This window comes from Capsicum annuum, chromosome 9 (genome assembly GCF_002878395.1).
Source record: "Capsicum annuum cultivar UCD-10X-F1 chromosome 9, UCD10Xv1.1, whole genome shotgun sequence".
Taxonomy (NCBI): Eukaryota; Viridiplantae; Streptophyta; class Magnoliopsida; order Solanales; family Solanaceae; genus Capsicum; species Capsicum annuum.
Genome location: NC_061119.1, coordinates 30,624,288 through 30,645,851, shown reverse-complemented (window position 1 = coordinate 30,645,851; position 21,564 = coordinate 30,624,288). Strand labels below are relative to the sequence as shown.

The following is a 21,564-nucleotide window of genomic DNA, read 5'->3' as shown; positions in this document are numbered from 1 at the left end:
ATTAAAAATTAATTATAATTTTTTTTAAAAAGTATATAAAAATGGCATTGAGGAAATTAATAAAAAATAATTCTAAATTTATTGAAAAAATAAAAATAAAAACTGTATTATTTTAAAAAAATTATAATTTTTTTAAAAATGAAATAAATTATTAAAAAATTAATTTTTAAAAACAAATTATAATTTTTTTTTTTTTAAAATGGCATTCAAGATATAAATTATAAAAAAAAATTTATAAAATTATTTAAAACATAAAAATAAAAAATTGATTATTTAAAAAATTATAAATTTTTTAAAAAAGGAAATAAAAAATAAAAATTAATTATTAAAAAAATATATATCTTTTTAAAATGAAAATAAAAATGGCAGTGAGGAACCAAATTATGAAAAAAATTATAAAATTATTTAAAAAATAAAAATAAAAAACTGATTATTTAAAAAAAATTATAAAATTCTTTTAAAAATGAAATAAATTATTAAAAATTTATTTCAAAAATAAAAAATTAATTATTAGAAAAATAATAATACTTTTAAAAATGAAAATAAAAAATGTCATTGAGGATCCAAATTATGAAAAAATAATTATAAAATTATTTAAAAATAAAAATAAAAAAATGATTATTTAAAAAATAATGAATTTCTTTGAAAAATGAAATAAATTACTAAAAAATTATTTTTTTAAAAAATAATTATTAAAAAAATTATAATTTTTTTTAAAAAATAAAACTAAGAAATGTCATTGAGGATATAAATTAGGAAAAAATAATTATAAAATTATTTAAAAAATAAAAATAAAAAAACTGATGATTTAAAAAAAATTATAAATTTTTTAAAAAAGTGCAGTAAATTATTAAAAAATTATTTAAAAAAAATTAATTATTAAAACTATTATAAAACTTTTTAAAATGAAAATAAAAAATGGCATTGAAGATCCAAATTATGAAAAAATAATTATAAAATTATTTTTTAAAAAACTAATTATTAAAAAGAAATCATTAATTTTTTTAAAAGATGAAAATAAAAAATAGATTTTTTTTAAATTCAGTTTTATTAAAAATAAAATAAAATTGGGGCCCTCTAATGCTTTTTGGGGTCTTTAGTGTTTTAAAAAAAAAGAAAATTTGTTATTAAAAAATTTTTGGGGCCCTTAATGCTACTTGGCAACTATTTATTCGTAAATTAGTAAAAAAAATTGCTCCTCACGTGTCTCCCACGATGGCACTGCACGCATAGTGCCATATAGGCAAAAAAGTCCAATTGGAACAAAATTCGGGGGTTTAGTGGTCTGATAGAAACATGTCTTAGTTTAGGGGTCTAAGTGTATTTTCGCAACAAAGTTTGAGTGCCTATCGATGGGTTTGGCCAATATAGAAATATTTCTACTTAGTGGGCATCATACGCCAACGACATCGAGGACGAAAATTATAATATATTAAGAATTAAACTTATAGCTAATGACATCCTATGCATATAAATACATAATTCAAGGAAAGCAGCCGAAAAGAAATGTATTCTTGTATGCTCAATTAGAAAAATCATATTAAATCATGTAAGTAAGATGTTATGAAGTGCAATGGCCAATAATAACCTGGGATACACATGCTCTTTCACCATTGAGATTTTTCAGGAGCAGTGATCCATGGGGAGCTCGCGTGGTACATATACTTGCCCGAAACACTTTTTCATCATTGAGGTTTTATTCTTGTCATGATTCCGTGTTCCGTGTTCCATGTTGTATTACGAATTTGTGTGCTTTCCCCTGCTTTCCTCTGCTTTATATTACTTATGGGTGCCGTATTTATGTTATGTAATCTGCTTTTGTGCTGCACTATGTATTTGTGTGGTATCTCGTGCCTTGAGCCGGGGGTCTATTGGAAACAGCCTTTCTACTTCATCAGAGGTAGAGGTATGGACTGCGTACATCTTACCCCCCCAGACCCCACTAGGTGGGAATACACTGGGTTTGTTGTTGTTGTTGCCTAAGCTTTACTACAAGCTGGAATCATTTTATCGTTTTTGCATTATATCAACTTGTTAGATTCATTTCCACCACCATACCACTTGACTTCAGAAGAATAGATAAAAGCTTTTCAAAATGCATAAGGAAGTTCATAAAAATCAAGTCAATGGTCACCATAGGACGATAGATATCATGTATCCACTAAAATGGTAAGAATATGTATGAATACGTATACATTTTTCAGGGTTCATCACTTAACCGCATCATTTGTTCCATTCCAATCATGATATATTAGTATCTCGAGTCAACAATCGACAATTCACTCAAGGCTCTTCTAGCCATATACAAACAAGTCAAACAATGTCTATAAAGTCTATCAACTAATTTCCAACCTAGATTCACATCAAGAAGTAGCTCTTCCAATATTTGTACGTCATAAAGTACCTTTCAAAATACACTAGTGTCCAAATACTAATCAACACAATAGAATTTGGCAATCCTGATATTGCCAAAGCCCTCATAATCAATATACAATAATCATCTCCCAGCAGAGTTTACAAGGTAAGCCACATACTACCTTGGATACCAAGTAACGAGTCACGAACCCTCACAATAATGCCTCCTTTTTCTTTTGAAGGGAAACAAGTCACGAACCATCACAATAATGCCTCCTTTTCGTTTTGAAGGGCATCGGATTGGACTCTATATTAGTATACGAGTCTATCGACATTCATACGACTATATAAAAATTTTAGATAAAAAATCAATTTGAAGTGTCATTCTCAGCCTCGAGGAGAATGCTGGTAATAAAATTAAAAATTTGTTTATGCATTACATAAAATCTTATGCATCAAAAATCACAAATTTCGAGCACGAATCAAACCTCAAATCATGAAAATTATCAATTTTAATGCTTCAGGGCATAAAATCCAGTTTCCAATACCCAAATTCAAATTAATTCATGAAATAAGGGAGATATTAATTAGTGGAAGAATATTAAATATGGATTTATTGAAGTCCCATAAAAAATCTCTCAAAATTGAGCTCTCTAGCTCCCAAACAAATATATGAAGTCCACGTTTTGAAATATAGTATGATTTTAAATTCTGTCCATGTACTCTTTACTCTGCGCAAGCACAACCACTGACCCAACCAAATACCTCGAGAATGTGAAGAATAATGTTGATCTGGACTAGATGACCCTAACCCTCGCATGTGACGGGATATCTAGAATGGGATGACCAATGATAATCTATCTCCATGAAAGCAACCAAGGCCTCACAAACTCAAAGAAGTATTTGTAGCTGCACTAGAAACAACAAACCAACATTTCCAAAACTCTCAAAATGCATTCGAAATTTATGAACATTAACCAATAATGCAAATTGACCATGAAACACATTCTGAATCTGTTGGACTCATCAAATCACCATCTTGATCAAATATTGTCCGTGGTCAACTCTAAACTTTAATAAAGTTAGAATACAACACAACGGACCAAACCACACTCATACACCTTAGGGATCCATGCAAACCATATCCGACAAAGTCATAAATTGCCCTTCGAACTTAGTTGGAATCATCGAAACTCAAATCCTAACCAACCAAACCATTATTTTATATTTGACTAATTCTCCAAATCTTAAACCTTCCAAACTGAAAATTTTCTCCAAAACACATCCAATCACCTTGAGAGTTATATGTCTTCCATGCCCACAAATTGCAAAGACAAAGTTGAAATTATGGTAAGGTTCAAAAGATGGAAAACGAGATATAAACAAAGTATCACCTTTAGGGTCGTTACATGTAACAACCCGTACATTTGAATGTCTTATTAGAATGAATAAAAATGAGTATAAATCATTAAGGATGAGTTAGGGGATGGTTAGGATGATTAGGACATAATATCGGGCCCATGCATCACATTCAGGGATACTTGGATTCAAGCTCCACGCCACACAGCCAGGCTGGTGGGCCTTCTGTTTCACCTTTGCTCTGGGAAGAACGCTATGCAAGAGAAGGGCACACAATGGGGGGCAAGCCGTGCAGCCCCCTCCCTCTCCCCCTCCCCCATGGCCTGATGGAATTTCATTAAATTTTTATATTTTAGAGCCATTAGGGTCCTTTCCTTGATTAAAAACCGTCCTCTACCTATACTAAACAACCCCAAAACCCTAAATGCGTTTTCAATAGTCAAAATACATTCTACTCTTTCTCAAAACTCTTAGAAGCAAAGTCAACTAGTGTTCACGATTCATGTCTCAAAATTCAACCTTTCTCAAATTCCTTCCGACAAAAGATATTTTGAGCAACCCTCTTTCTACAAAATTATTCTTGGATGTCTTCCCCAATTATTCAAGTGGTTTATGTGAGTATTAAATGTTCATTGTTGATTGATTTTAAAAACGAAGAATTATTTAAAATTAAAAAACTCTTTTTGAGAAAGCTTGAATTGTTAATGGAACTTGAGAATTGGGGCTTATGGTTTGAAATATTAAACTTTATGAATATGAAAGCTTATTGGGGTGGATTGGATTCAATAATTTCTATTCCTATAGTAATTCACCTTGTTACTCAAATCATGATTTGGTGAGAAGGAAGAAATATCTATATATTTTTTTTTTTTTTATAAAGCATTGCTATTTAAATGTAGAGTCTTTAACCTATATGGGGCATGTTAAATGTGTTCAAATATTTGAAAAAACAGTATTAAAGTCTATAATATTTTTGTAATGTCATGGGTCTCCGGCGTTCTCACAACCAAGATGATTCTATTTGGGTCATCGTTTACAAAATGACCAAGACTGCTCATTTTCTGCCAATGTGGACGACTTATTCGAAAGAATATTATGCATAGTTGTACATTTTACAGATTGTTAGATTTCATTGAGCCCCTCTATTCCTAAAATTCGATAGAGGTAGGAAAGTTTCTTCTAAGTTTTAGTGATCTTTTTAGAAGGGTTTGAACATACAAGTGAATCTTACCACCGCTTTTCATGTTGAAACAGGGAAAGTCGATTGTACTATTCAAAATTTAGATGATATTTTAAGAGATTGTGTTATTGATTTTAAGGATATTTTCATACAATATTAATTATCACTCTAGTAGCCAGATGGTACCATTTGAGGCATTTTAGAGCAGGAGGTGTAGGTCACCAATTAGGTGGGATAGAGTGAGAAAAGCTAGATCGATTTCTCCAATAATTAAATTAGTTTATATGAGTTTTAAAAATGGGTTTTTGATTGATTTTCAAAAGGATGAATTATTTAAAATTGAAAACCTCTTTTTGATGAACTAAGGCTTGAATTGTTAATGGAACTTGAGATTTGGAGATTATTGTTTGAAATATGAAACTTTATGAATAAGAAATTTTATTGGGGTGTATTGAATTCAAAAATTTATATTCCTCTTGTAATTCACCTTGTTACTCAAATTTTGATTTTGGTAAGAAGGAACAAATATCTATATTCTATGTTTTTTTAAGAGTACTGTTATTTAAATATGGAGTCTTTAACCTTTATGAGGAATGTTAACTATGTTCAAATACTTGAAAAGGCGGCATTAAAGTCTATAATATTTTAAGATAATGATTTTGGCATGATATGGATAACTTGCAAGTCTTAGTATGACGATACCAAAGTATAAATACCTTTACAAAAGATCCAGGGATAAATGGTTATGAAAATTATTTTAAATTGGGCTTAAATATAATTATGTAGTTCACAGAGAAGGTGTAAATCTTCGTGACCAACGCCAAAAAATTATGTTTTGCCAATGTAGGGATGGTTCACTCCTAACGGAACAACCTTATGATGTTTATTCCCTTTATGATAATATTATGATGTCCAAATTATGTTTATCTTACTCATGCAGCAAACATCGATTGGGCCCCCATAGGTTGGTGAATACAGACCCATATATCCCTTCGATTACTTAGAGTTAGTGCTATATAGTTCAGAAGTAAATTGTAATGATCCGAGACTACCCCCGAAATGTCACACGGTGCTTAGGACCATAAATATCCCAAGGTAACCCATATAATGGCATAACCCATGAGCAACTACATAAGATACATTAATCTAAAAGAAATAAGTGAAAGAGATGTCTTTACTAAATAGGTACAGTACAAAATTGTATAAAATGATTACAACTCTGGTTATACAAAATCAAACTTAAATTTCAAACATCAACTATACTGACTGTCTATTAAACCACTACTAATATTTACTATAGGTAGCCGGGACATGACCCCCATCTATCCCAAATCAATACGATTGAATAAAGAAAAAAAAATGCTACTCGAACTATGATTGACTTGAGCCCTTGAATCAAAAGTATTCATCACATGCTGACGGGAAGCTGCAAACTGTTTGATGATGATGTGTGAGCTACAACTAGTACCTACATTATGATACAATGTAGCACATAGACATATATGCGGATCAATACTTCTGGAATATACTGAGTATGTGGGGGTGAATGCATAAATAAAATAATAACTTAATATATTCATAGATTTTCAAATAATGCAAGCTAAGTGTAAGCGACTCACCTTGGGATTGAATAAAACTGAAAGATGAAAAATCATAAAACATAAATAATAAAGCATACTGAATAAACTTTGTGAGCCAGCACATTTAGTTTCTAAAAGCTTTACTTTTACTTTTTCTTTTTTCGGGAGTTTTTTCTAATCTACATAAACCATGTGAGCTATCATGGAGTCCAACGTCTTACCCATGTTAGGGAGATCCATCCTACCCTTGCCATCGGAATAGTATCTTAACTTAAGTGATCACTATACTTATCCCACTATGGGCACTTAAACCTATGGTGGCACGTAGTTCTGGGACATGTGACTTGGACTCATACCCAACTTGGTGCTAAATACTACTCCCATCATACTTATATTCTCATACTTTTTCTTTGGAAATGCATCTTAAAATAGCATAAGGGTTTATAATAAAAACTAGCTATGCTTCTCTATGCTTTAATCTGTAATCAAAATGAACAAGTGTGGATTCCATATGTTAGCTTAGGATCAAAAGATCGATATTTCTTTAAATCTTGGTATAAAACCATCAAGGAAGCTTAATATCATAGTCTTCTTAAAATCTCAAACTCATTCTTGGTATAAACTTATCAAATAAAACTTAAGAGCATGATCTTCTTGAAATCTAAACACATAAATTTACGGCTTAAAACCCATGCTTTAAACTCTATGCTCAGTAATAATCTTGAAATACTTGAACAATATCATGTCAAGATAGTGCAATCTCATGTATAATATAAAACTTATAGGTTAAAACATAAACTTAAGTAACTCTTGATATACTCAATGCTTTAAATCTCATAATAATCACATGCTTCAAGAATATATATATATATATATATATATACACACACACTTGGGTATGAACCCTACTTTAAAATAATTAAATAAAATCTTAAAATCATGTAATTTGGGCACAAGGGTGAAAGGATACCCTTGTTCATAACCTCACATACCTTAATAGACTTGACTTGGTGAAACCTTGACCTTAAAAGCCATGGAGATGATCTTGAAAGTTTTCTTGAAAATTCTTGGTTAGAGAACTTAAATTCTTGGTTTCCTTGAAGAGAGGATGATGGAATGGATGAACTTGGGGATGATTAAGGTATGTTCTTGAGAGGAAATTTGGTGAATATGGGCATAAAATGCCCTAATTGAACTCGTAGGTCATATTTTTATGAATTGGGTTGAGGTTGGAAAAGACCCAAGTTCTCCTTCATCATTTAAACAAAAAATTCATAACTAAAATACGGATTAAAGGTTCATCATGATGTGGTCTTATCGTGGTGACCTGTTGGTTCTGACGAAAATGATCATAACTTTTTGCTCGGGTATCAGATTAAGACAAAATTGGTATAGTTGGAAAGCTAATTCATTTATCTACAATTTGGTAGGTCTTGAGCTAAAAAATTCTACGTACATAGAAAGTTATACACTTTCAAAGTTGACCCTTGTAGAATGGAATACCAAGTTTGGAACGAATCAAAGGCTCTTAACTCAATTTTGCTCTAAGTGATTTCTATGAACACTTTTAACCTAATAAGCACTTTACACACTAGGATAAAGATAATGATACATATGCTAAAATTATAAATCAAGAACTGGACAAAAACACTTTCACTGCGATGCAATGATATGCCCATCGCCATACCCACCGCGACGCACCGCTATCACGGTGAGGTTCTGGAATTGAAATTAAGAAGTGACCCAATCCTCATTCAAAAAATTTGAAACTTCCCCTAGATATACTTCTTACTTCCTTGAACATGAATTAACTAAAGAACTAATGTCTCGGGGTTGGAAAGACCAAATGAAAATTCTCAAAGTTTAGGGGTCTTGAAAATGACTAAGTCTCCAACACTTAGTAAAAATTTCAAGCCATAAGCCCCTTAAGCATGCAACTATGAGATGAGTCGAGCTAGGATTAGTACGGGGTATTACATAAATTTTATAATTCATTATAATTTCATATTTTGAATCTCTTTCTCCAAACTTCCTCTATGAACTTTAGGACTTGCTTTATAAATGACTTTGTCCCTTTCTCTAGGTCTCATGCTAGTACTGTCACACAAACCATCGTCGGATGCTATATCTTTTCATGATTCAGGTTTGAAGGCATTTATTCCTGACTCTTGCAACATTAGGTTCTCCGTGGGACAACAAGTAACAATTAGTGATCCTTCTATCCTTAGGAAGACATATGTTTTCTTTCATTCATTTAGACATTGTTCATTTGTCTTATGGTATCACCGGGGCCATTACCGACTTAGGAATTTCACTAATAATGTTTTTGGCTTCATAGACTGATGTAGAAAGTTGTCTTTATGTCGTATTTCAAGTCTTGGTTTTACAATTCTTATTTAAGTTGAACTTAATATTTTATGGGCCTATTTCTACATGTTACCGATGCCTATGCCTATGATGAGATGCTAAGACTCTTCTTGGGCCTTCATTGATCTGGGATGCCTATTGTGTCCAAGTCCTAGGCTTGTGTTACATTCCACACTTTTGAAATAGAATTTGAACCATCTTTTATACCCGTATAGACCTGAACCCAATAATTTCAACTTAGATATAAGTCTAAATATCAATTCTTTAGTGTGGGAGGAGTTTTGGAGATGAATTGAGGTTATAGAAATCTCCTAACTCAAAGTTGAGTTGAGAAATTTCATACTGATTGAGTTTTAGTACAAGTTCTTACTTGGGTCAACTTCTAAAAGCCATTGCTCCTAGAATATACTAAGGTTGCCTAATACCTACAAAATTAAAAGTTTCCTAGTCTTCTTTCCAACTCCTCTGACCATTCATCAATCTATTTTCAGAGGAACAAGTTATGTGTATTTTAGTGAGACATTATCCAAGATGCATACTGAGCCATGTAAGGCACGGTTGGGTACCACACAATTGGCCATGCACTCTCTCTCCTAGATGTAAAACTTCTATAGTTCTCTAATTAACTCAGGGAAAAAGTATTTTTCACACCCCGTGTAACTCCCTCAACTCATTTTAAATCCCTAAAGACCTCCTAAACTAGGAGATTCATTCCTAAATCCTAATTTCTTTTCTCTCCTAATTCTCATAAATTCAAGAAGGGTTTTTCAAATTCCAAATCTCCAAAGCTCACAAGTTCAATAAGGCTCTCCAAAGATTTTTTCTAATCGAGATTTGTCCTAAGTCAAATTAAAAACAACTCTTCTCTTGTCCACTCTAAGTCTAAGGACTCTCAAGGATTCAAGAAGTAAGGTCTAAGGCTAATTATCACAGTTCCTTTTTTCGTTCTTCGTCAAAAAGGTATATTGAATGCCCCTACTTCAACTACTACTAAAAGTTGATGATTATATATGTATATATATATATATATATATATACATATATATATATATATATATATATTATATTGATGGTTTAAAAATAGGGTTGAGAATTACATTTACGAAAGGCTAAATATTGATTTCACTCTTCATATAAATTGTTTTTTAATCACTAGTAAAGGGTTTTGATACTTGAAATGACTATTTGAAATGGTATTCTTTTATATATTAATTTGAAAAGTAAAATGATAAAATTATAATATTTTAAGACTTTTTAAGATGCTTTGAATTACAATGAAGTATGAGTATGTCACCCCGTCCTTTGAACTACTGAAAGTATTGAACTTTACGATATCTTTTAAGATAGACTAAAATTTTCAACATTGTGGGACATCTTGGCTAACATCTTATCTTGATCTGCTTGCGTTCCATACAACTTCTTCACATAGTCAGAAACTTCATTGAACCCTTTTGTGTGGATATCATATGCACAGAAAGAACTCAAGATCATAATTCAAATCCTTAACAAAGAGAGGAATCCTCTCCTCCTTAGTAGTAAATAACTAAGAGGCATAGTAGAGAAGGGATGGAACTTAGCCTCATAGTCTTCAATAGATACGTCACCCTCCTACTAAGCTAAGAACTCATCATTATTTCTATCTCGAAGAGAATAAAGCATATACTTTAAGAAGAATAAGGCATAAAATTATTCATAAGTCAACAAATCCAAAATTTGTGACCGACATTCTACGTACACCCTTCGCCATTACTTAGCATGCTTCTCCACCTCTCACAGTCATCAATAATGAACGAAATCATATACAAAATTGGTACCATGGAATGTTTGAGGTTTCATCTTCAAAAATTTTGTCAATAGTTCGTGTTCTGTATCGGTCATCACCAAATCCAAAATTGGATGAAGAGAAGCATTGTTCCCTGAAGCATCACCCATTCTTAGAGCCATAATTATAGTAGATGAACAATTAAAGCATAAAAAGACGGTATAGTGGGTGTTTCTCCAGTCCCTGCTAACCCACTCAGAAAGCTAACACCTACCAAACAACCTCTGTGGACACACGGGATAACCTTGAAACTCTTGGTTCACCCGCCACCTCAGGCTCCACTCACTTCTGCTCTACTACTTCTCTTTCTATAACATGATCCTAAAATTGGGAAGGTGATACTGACCTCTTAAAGATCTGGCCAGTTACTTCTTGAGCCTCACCACTGGCGGGTGTGGCTCATCCCCTTCTTCCCATACCACTCTGTCTCACTCATCCTCTTGCTCTTATGACTAGCTCTGTAGTTGGAGCATATAGTATGGGGGTTGTTGGGATGACTCCACCATCTGCGGACAAAAGAATGAAGAGGATTAGATACCAATTTGGATTGTAAGATACCAGTTGGAATCAAGTTATGGCAAAAAAGAAACAATAATGACAGATTTCCTAAAGTCCTATAGCTTCCCCAAGAAAAGAACAGACGTCTCCATACCATTCTGCGAGACTTCTTGGACCCATTTTGGTACGTTGAGATCGGTGAACCTAGTCTCTTATACAAACATTGTCACGACCCATTCCCTTCAGGTCTGACACTCACACTAATCATCCAAATTCAATTCCATAAATTCCTATGGGTTCTTTATCGTCTTAGCCAATGGAAGATCAAATAAAAAATCACCCAACTTGCCCAAATAATTCTAGAATTCCCCTAGACCATAAATTACTTTGATTTCACTCGAACTAGCTTAGCTTGAAATATATAACATAAAATTCTAGAAAAATTTTAATACAAAATTTTAACGGGAGGTTTGTACATAACAACGAAAATGGTCATTACAAAAAGTTCAAAAAAGGATTGACTAATGAAGAGACATGGTGTATTCAATGGTATACAACAAATATATAGGTTTCATAGTTTGAAGATAGCTGATATAAAAGAGTATTGTATATACAACAATGAACAAAGACTAGGAAGCAAATATACAGTTTTCTATGCTGATATACATTGTATATATAGAAAACACAGAGAAAAAGAGCCATGACATAAAACCACTATACACATCGAAAATAGACTGAAGAAGTCCATAAAATGAATTTTAATCCTCTAGACAACTTAATAGGCCAAAGCAGGGCCTCAAATCTCAAATTTTGCCATCTTTCCTTTTTTTCTTGTTGCGTGTAATTTGTACTAACTTTATTTAATTAATCTAAGTGATTTCCTAAGGTGTTTCCATTCTATTTTATCTTGGTTTTCCTTCGCATAATTCGTATTATCTCACGTAATTTATCTTGTTCAAAATGTATCAAAATAGGTTCCTTTAATTTTTCTCCTTAGAGCCTTCCAAAAAATTAAAAATCTTTCACACCAAGATGGTGTTTGATTTGTTCATGTGACTTATATTTTACTTGGATTAAAGGTAATTTTATTATAACCCAAACAAAACTAATTTTTGTAGAAAAATTTAACTTTCTAATTAATAAATTTCTCTTAATTTGATAATCCCTTCACATTTTTTCCAAAAGTGTTATTTCTAATAAAATCAACTTCCCTACTCAAAAATAAATAAAATAATATTATTCTTTTTTCAATAAAATATGTAAATTTGTTTTCCTCTAAATTTCAAAAATTTGAAATTTAGTTTAAATTTATTTTTCTTTAATTTAAGTGAAATATTTTTTTCACTTGGATGAATAAATGTCAATTTAGGTATTAAAACATAATTAATTTTCATATTCCCTACAAAATCGAGTCCTTGCAAAACAAGCCACTTTTTGAAGTTAGTCAAAATATTTAAGTAAATTATTTTTAAATGGATACTCATAAGTGTCTTGAAAATATTATTAGGGCGTTAAATAAATTCTTACTTATTTCTCTTGTTTCAAAGATTTATTTCTATTTCTGAATCTTTGAAATTCCTAAGTTTTTGTTGATATTTCTTTATAAAAGTCAAGTGGTGACTCTATTATTTTCTTAAAATTAATTTTAAATTACTGAAATAGTTTAAAGAGGTCAAAAGTATTTGTTTCAAATAAAATCACAAAAAGGATAAAACACCCGGTGCACTAAATCCTCCGCTATGCGCGAGGTGCACTAAATCTCCCTCTATGCGCGGGGTCTGGAATTTTGGTCGGACCTCAAGGGTCTTCTGTATGAAGTCTTACCTTTCATTTCTGCAATAGGCTATTCCTATGGCTTAAACCCTTGACCTATTTGTCACATGGCAACAACTTTACCTGTTACTATAAGGCACTCCTTCATGTTCTAGCATGTATAATTTGGTTAAGCTATCCTGAAGGTTGTTTGAGCCACAGGGGTGGACCTATGTGGTTCTTAGTGGGTTCAATTTAGTGAGTTCAAATTATTTCCATTGGTTGTGTCACCAAAAATAAAAAATAAAAAAAAGTGACCAATATATATACATATATATATAATGGTCTATTTCACCTTGATTTTTTTTTGCTTATTCAAATTCTATAAAAATCTAAAATCTATTTTACTTCAAGAAAAAACCATTTAAATTCTTATAATTGAATTTTACCACTCCCTTTTGTTATGTTTTGCTAACACATGCTACTATTTTTGATACAAGTGTGATCTCATAGATGGACACTTTTTGTGTATGTCAAAGGCAACTAAGAGAAGACCCGAGCTTAAGTGTGGAAGAATCAAATATCCGCTTCTATGTCTACACTCAAGGGGAAGCCTTGAAGCCTTAATCATTAAAAGATCAGCTTCGTCATTTTAACTCTTTTGGGAATGTAATATAAATTTAACAACTTAAGATTTTATTCATAGAGAGTTTATGATTATTGAGAGTTGTAATATTTTGAACATCTAAAGTTCTCTCTAGACTTGGGAGAGGAACTCCAAAACCGAAACTAGGGCTAGGAAAGTGAGTGTAACTTGTGTTTGCATTCTTGGCTTGAGGTGTTGGTGATTAGGGTGGTAAAGTCCCCCGTTTTTCAATGTAAGATTTAGGTGTTTGTTGTGTGAAGTGTTAAGGGGGTCCAAGAGTTAAATATGATCTTGTATTTTTAAGACTACACATCAAGTGTCTAACTATCTATCCTTGTATCTTGTTTTAGCTGTCGGTTTCCTTGTTTTGTTGTAGAACCCATGAGTTTTTGTTTAATGTAATATTGTTTTTCATCATTTTATTGTGGCTAATATATTTTTGTGGTCAGCTGATTTAGAGTGTTTATCACTTGTATTCTCTTTATTCTAGTTTAATATAGCGAATTCGAGAGTGGTCACCTAGATAGTCCTCGGTTTCTCGACTTGTGGACTCTTTTTGGTGTTTGTTTTCATTTGTTTTTGGTCATTTATTGTATCATTTGGTACCAAATCATGGCTCAATATTGTACCTACAAGATCCATCTTGGGCATTCTTGTTAGAAAAACCACAAAAAAAAATTGAATTCTTGTGTTTGGATCTTGGCAGAGAAGGTATAGACCTTGTTGTTGTTGTTTTGGCAGAGATGTTTTTTCTAGGTTTGGTAGTTATTTTGTTTGTGTAGTTTTTTATTGTGTTTGTATCTTTCTCACTAGCACAAAGAGTGTCAAGATCTAAAGTTGAGCTTAGTATATTGACAATATTGAAGTGAACTTGGAGTTGGCCGAACCTTGATGATGTTGTTATTCGCCGTATAGTGTTGTTGTTGATGTTGGAGTGAACATAGTTGTTGTGTTGTTGTGTTGTTTTTGAGTTCTTGATGGTTTTTGTTGTTTTCATATTGTTCTTCATCTATTCTTATAACTTAAGACAACCAATGGTGTAAGATAGATACAAAAGGTTGTAAGACAAGTTATAAAGTTGTTTGTGAGAAGACTTGGACACATCACTTTATAGACTTGACAACCACTTTTTCCTTAAATCATGGGCCTTATTTTATGGTAAAAGTAAATTCAAATCTCACCTTTTTGAGTTTGAAAAGTTGAAAAGGGTACAAGACTTTATTTTGCCTCAAATATTAAGTCATCCATTCCAAAAGGTGTATAAAGACAAAAAGCTTCAAGTTGTTGAAAAGTTGTGAGGGTCGTGACCAATAACATGCTACCACATCACCCTAGTTTACTATTCGCATCATTATTAATCTCAAATTTGGTGTAATTGTCTCTAATTATATATTCTTAGTTTCCTTTAATTTATCCGAGAACTAATTAACAAACTAGTATAATAGTAATAAGTTGCCAATTAATCCTTTGACATCGTTTGCTTCGTGTCATCGTTTGCTTGAGTGATTTTGTTGTTTTAATTCATATTACTTCTTGGTTCAAGTTCGAACATTACTTTCTTGAGTCGTTGAACAAAAATCCATTCACACTAAGGAGTAGACTTACTCTTCAAATCACCACAAGTTACAAGCCGGCTTACAAACATTTATGACAACAAGTGAGACCACAAAGTGTGTGAGAGAATAGTGAGGATTATTTGAGCTAACGGGTGTTTGTTTTTTAGGTTTGTGTTGTATTGTTGTGTGTGTGGCATTGTGTATAAATTTGGTGATTTGTTGAACCATAACTTGAAGGGTTTGTTTTGGTATAGACTCAATGGAACCCGATGCCTCAAATGCTCAAAACAATGGATAATAATGCCATTCATACTATATTGGCTCTTCTTGAGGCCATGTCCCATGACATTGTTAGAGTGAATATGGGTATTAAAAATTTAAACTCGAACATGGCTTCGGCGATGGGTGAGATATCGACTATGGGTGGGAGATTACAACCTGTGGAAAGCCAAAGAAGCCGACTTTCTACCTCTCAAAACATTTCACCAACCACTAACCCCGAGGCTTTGCACCAAATATTCCATCCCCCGAGACAACCATCCAATGTCACAAACTAGCCCACACTTTAATCCCAAATATGAGACCATGAGAGGCTAATCCACCCTCCACTACACCAAGTCCAACAAGAAGGACTTGGAACCCAAATGCCTCCCCAAAACCCGAGCCCTCCAATAAAACTCCATTTGACCAAAGACCTTACTATCCACCAAACCTAGTTCTGCCACTACAAGCTCCATTTAACCCAAATAGAACCATCCATGTTGAGGGATATGGGAGGAGGGAACAACATGAGAGGTATGGTCCGTATTATGATGCTTATATAAGAAGGGAAGAGATAAGGGGTAGGCATGTCGATCCAAGGGAAGTTCATAGTTGGGAAGAAAGAGTTGGTCCTTAGAACCAACAAGGCAACCAAAACTGAGAAGTTTGACTAAATACCATCAAGATAGGGCTTCCAATCTTCAAGGGTGAGAGTGACCCCAAGGAGTTTCTTGTATGGGAATTTGCATGCGAGAGTGTCTTCTAAGTCAATGATCTCATCAAGGAGAAAAAGAGTTGCTATGCGATTACTCATTTTGTGGGGTATGCTACTACTTGGTGGGAGTATGTTAAGCGTTTTGGCAATATATTGGTTGAGGGGCATCCACCTCCTTAGTTTCGACTAAGATATCTCATTAGGCAAAGGTATATCCCCAAAAGGTACCAACAAAAAATCCTTGCCAAGTTATATAACTTAAGGAAAGGAAACAAAACCGTCGCGGCTTACTATGATGATTTCCAACAACTCATTTTGAAACTTGATCACCAAGGGGAGAAAGTAAGTTATGACATCATTTGCTTTAAAGTGGGATTGAATCGACATATTTCCTCATAGTTGACCTTACACAAGTTCGACACAATTGATGACATCTTCCAAGCCACCTTGGAGATTGAGAGATAGAAATAGGAAATGGCGGGCAGTAAGTTTAAGGGGCAATCATCCTCGAGTTGGCACAAGGATAAGATTGATTCATCCATTGAGGAGCAACCCAAGGTCAAGCTGATCTAAGCTGAGACCAAGGCTTCCTAAAGGTATCTTATGAGAAATTAAGGTAAAACGAATTCTACTTCTCATCCTAAAGGATTTCAATGTTTTAAATGTCAAGGGTGGGTCATGTAATAACCCGTATTTTCGTGCTAAAATTCTATCTGTCGATCTTACGCATCTAAGCTCTGATCCAAATGATTTGAATATGAATACAAGTTTCATGATCATTATCCTAGTCTATGGAGTATTTTAGAGGTGAAAAATGTTTATAGCAATGACCTAGAACAAAGTGGAGCTAAGACCAATTGATTCATCCAAAGATTGATATTTAATTCTACAAGGGTCAACTTCAAACAGTTATATCTCTTCATATACATTAAATTTTTCATCCCAAGACCTATCAAATTTTAGATAATTGAATTAGCTTTCCAATGATATAAATTTTGTAAAAATCCGATACCCGAGCGAAGAGTTATGCCCATTTTTGTGAGAGACAGTAAGGGTATGCGATTGGTTAGGCGCCGCCCAACCAAACTTAGGTGATTGGTTAGGAGACGCCCAACCTGGCTTGTGCGATTATTTGGGAGCCACCTAAGTCAGTTTCAAGTGACAAAAACACTTCGTTTTGACTTATATCAAGGGTGTTGAAGTCATTTCACACCCATAAACCATCCCTAATCACTCCAAATCGTTGATAGGGGTTTTTAAACACAGAATTACAATCCCTAAGCCCTAAATCAGTCAATTTACGATCCAAAATCCTTCCTCTCTTCCCAAGAACAAAATCTAAGTTTATCTCTCAAGAATCAAAAAGTTAAGCTCCGAATTCAAAGTTCTCTACAAGGATTCTTTCAATCAAGCTTGAAGGTCCAATCTTTCAACAAATCCGTTATTACAAAGTATGTGGTGTTTTCAACAAGAGCCTTCTTTCATTCTTGTGCCCAAATTGATGTTTACGTTTACAAATATACATGATTTTATATGCTTTACTATGAATTTGAGATGAAAACTTATATATTATATTTTGTTCAAGAAACTATGATATTTTGATGCCTTGAAGTTGAATACCATGAACTTTGATGATAATATCATGTTTAAAGTTAAAATTTCAGATTTTGTATGAATTATATATGGTTGCTACATAAAGTATGAATCTTGAAGTATTTTGCTCAAGTGTTGATATATGGTATTGAATCCCTCTTTGAGATTATGATCTTTGGTGAAGTAATGTGTTATACACACCTTGATATTTGAATGATTTCACCTTGTGGTCTTGAAAGAATTATTTTTGAACTCGAATGAGAAAAAAAATCCACATATTGATTTTATTATGAAAAAGGGGTAGCATGACGGCTGCCGATATGAATTGCTAAATTGTATTGTTGTGAGTTTTCTTTTGAAATGATCTGAGCTAAGTCCGAGAGTAGTCTTTAGCACCGAGTGGGAGGTATAGCTGTGATTGGTAATTACCTAGAACTACTTGCCCCTGTAGGATGTGAGCCTAAGACTGCTTGATATAGTGATCACTAGTGAACCAAAGGTTAAGGTCCTACTCCGATGGCAAGGATAGGACAGCTCTCCCCAACGTGGGTTGGACGTTGGATCTATGTAGCTCACATGGTTTATGTTAGCTGTAAGAGGCTCCCAATATGTGTGTGTGTATTCTCCTATCTAATATGAAAAGTCTTATTCTTCTATTTGAGATGAAAACATATTTATTTGAAAGACTGAGTTTGAGAAAGTCATTATTTTTGAAAGATTTAATGAACATATATTCCAAAGAGAATTGTTATGAGATTTGATTGCTTTGATGATTTGGAATCGAGATGGAAGTGAATTGAGATTTATTATGATGACTCACATGTTTCACCCGATATATTTTACTCTCTTGTGATTATGATGATTTTAATTCGAGCTAAGTGAGTCATTTATATCAGCAAGCATAATTTTCTAGATTGTGATAATATTAAGATATTATTTTATATATGCATTGCACCCCCATATGCTTGGTACGTTTCCATAGTACTGACCCACATATTCATATGTAGGCTATATATTCTCGGAATGTAAGTACAAGGTATAGTGTACATCTTCAGATCCAGTCAGTTTGCAGCATCCAATCAGCAGGTGATGATTCCTTTTGATTCAAGGGCTTGAGTTAGTTATACAGTTTGAAAATTGTTGTATTTTCTTTATTCAGTCGTATTGAGTTGGGTTAGTCGGGAGTCATGACCCGGCTACCTAACTAGTAGAGGCTTCATAGATAGTCGGTAGAAGTTGATGTATTCTGTTTTAGTTTTGTTTGTAATCTTGTAAATTTAGTTTTGTATCTATCATATTCAAAAAAGAGTTATTTTCCGCAGATTTGTATGGATTTATACTTTTTGTTCAATTGCTTATGAGTTATGCTTGTAGAAGGGTTAGCTTGGGGTCACTTGTGATCCTAAGTACAATGTGACATCTCGGGACCTAATTTGGGTGCGTTACAAACTTGGTATCAAAGCACAGAGTTCAAGTGTCCTAGGGTGTCTATGAAGCCGTGTCTAGTAGAGTCTTGGGAAATGGTACAGAGACATCTGTACTTTTCTTCGAGAGGCTATAGGGCATTTAGGAATTGTCTCCATTCTTTCAAGTCTTAAATCGTGCTATAGAAAAGTTCTCCAAGAAACTTATATAAATTCTTATCTTACTCTATTCTGGCCAACTCTGCCTCATTTCCAAGGTATCAAAAATAGTTGAGCTTCATTCTCCATAGATAGTTATGGGATTGTAAGAGAGATAGAAAGTATCCTGTCATTACTTTTGTGTTTCGAAAACTGAAGTGCTTTATTAGGCCTGTAGAAATTATGCACAAAGCCTGGGTCAGATGTGCTTTCGAATTTCTCCTCATAATCCATAATGATAATCTATACTTCTCTATCTATGTCCTTGAAGTAACATGTTCGGTAAGTTCTAGTTCCTCCCCAGAGAATACTTTTATAATTGCTAGTAGAAGTTTCAGAAGCTTCATAAAGCGTCTTGAGAGGAGCCTTCTAGTATGTTATAAGTCCATCAGATTTGAAGTTATACCCATGTTCTTATGAGTTATTTAATTAACACAGAGTAAGGTGTATTCTTAGATTATTGAATACCATGTGTCAAGTTTCTATCTCTTGTATTATGTAATCTTGTTATCATTATGTTTGTGAAAAATCAAAGTCTAGTGAAGCCGCATGAGGCCTATTTCGATTCACTAGCATAGTTGCTTTGTTATTCATCTAATTTTCTTGTTCAAAATACAAAACCAAAGTCTAGTAAACCCGTGTGAGGCCTATTTCGATTCACTAGCAACTTGTTGTTTATCTTGTTATTCGGGTGTTAGTTGAAAGTTTAGGTTTCTGTGTAGTGACAGAAGTAGTAATGTTTAGTTGAAAGTCTTGTGTTAGTTGAACTTGTGGGTTTAGAAGTGTAGTGGCAAGAATGGTGGTAAGGGCGATTTATTGAATATGTATAGCTGAATTTTTGGTTATGATTGAATTAGTAATGAAGTGATATACCCTTGTTTGTTTGTTTAGTGAAGTTAGAGAAGGAGAGTATTAGTTAAGGTGGATTGTTGTATGCTTGAAGTATGAAAAGTGTTATTGATGGTATTTGTTGTGCTAGGAAAGTAGAGGTTTTGATGGAAGTACTTGGAGGTTGAGTATTGTTAATTTAGGCTTTCCTGAGATTGCAACAGGAAGTTTAGTTGAAGTTTCTAGAGCTATAAAAGTAATTCAGGTGTGAAGATGGGTACATAGTAATGATGTGAAGAAGGAGGATGTGTTAACAGATTATGAATAAGATAGGCCATATGATTATGATAGATTGTCATTGTGTACTAGTTTTTCTTAATGTTGTGTTCTATAGTTTTGAAGTGAAAATTGTGTGTGAGATTGGGTTGTAAATCATGGTTACCTCTAGACATTAAGTTTGAACAGTTGATGGTTCGGTGGTTGATGCTAGTTATATGGAGGTGATCTAGTAGGCCTGAACAGTGTATGCAAGAGTGTAAGATCATGTGTTTGTAATTAAGTATTATGTAGAGGTGTGCTCAAGGTGCTATGGGGCTGCATTAATTTTTTGAGGATTATTGCATATTGTGTGGTTAGTAGTAACATTGAGTTGCTAGGTGGAGAAAGGCTAGTTAGATAATTTATGTTGTTCTTGATAGCTAATTTAAAGAGTTATGATTGAAGATGTTGAATCTTTTTAGTATGATTTTATTCTCATGGTTTGGGAAAAATATAAGTATAGAAGTGTGATCTTGGTAGGCTATGATCATGTGATTAGAGATGTATATATGGTTGCAAATGTGAGTGTAAGTCTTTGATGATGATTATTGAAGCTAGGAATTAAGGATGGCATATGGATGGGTTGTTCAAAAATGAAGTCGGTAAGTTCAAAATTAGTTCATTCTTGTGAGTTTAGCATTTATGTGTAGATATTAGAATGATGAAATTATGGCTTAATCTCGAGAATATGTTGAGTATGCCTTTAGGGGTATTTTCCTTAAAGTTATATGTGGTTTTAATGATAGGCTTGAATGTTATGTTGGTGTAAGATGATGAATGCAATATGCACTAGTGAATCCATATCAAGAGTTTTAAATTAGTCATTGAAGTGGTAAGGCATGTTATTCTTAGGATGTGAGCTCTATGAAGATATAGAATATTGAACCTTGTGGTTTAGACTAGTATTGTGGTTTGGCATGTTGTATCTTGTGATTTAGTGTTAGGCTTGATCATGGTGAGAGAACTTAGTTTAGTTTAGACCTTACTAGAAAGATTTCGCAGTGCCAATATGAGAATTATAAGTTGAATCAAATGAGTATGGTATTTAAGGAGAATAGTATAGTTGAGAGAGCATTCGAGAAGTGATGCTAAGCTTGAAAGTAAGAAGTTGT

At 33.1% G+C, this 21,564-nt stretch overlaps 1 long non-coding RNA gene across 1 annotated transcript; it reads left to right on the top strand.

Annotated features, from left to right (window-relative positions):
* Positions 1–1,504: 1,504 nt before the first annotated feature.
* Positions 1,505–13,888, top strand: LOC124887270. The gene is made up of 2 exons (XR_007044662.1): positions 1,505–1,655; positions 13,414–13,888. It is a non-coding gene; the product is annotated as an uncharacterized LOC124887270 (long non-coding RNA).
* The last annotated feature ends 7,676 nt before the right edge of the window (positions 13,889–21,564 follow it).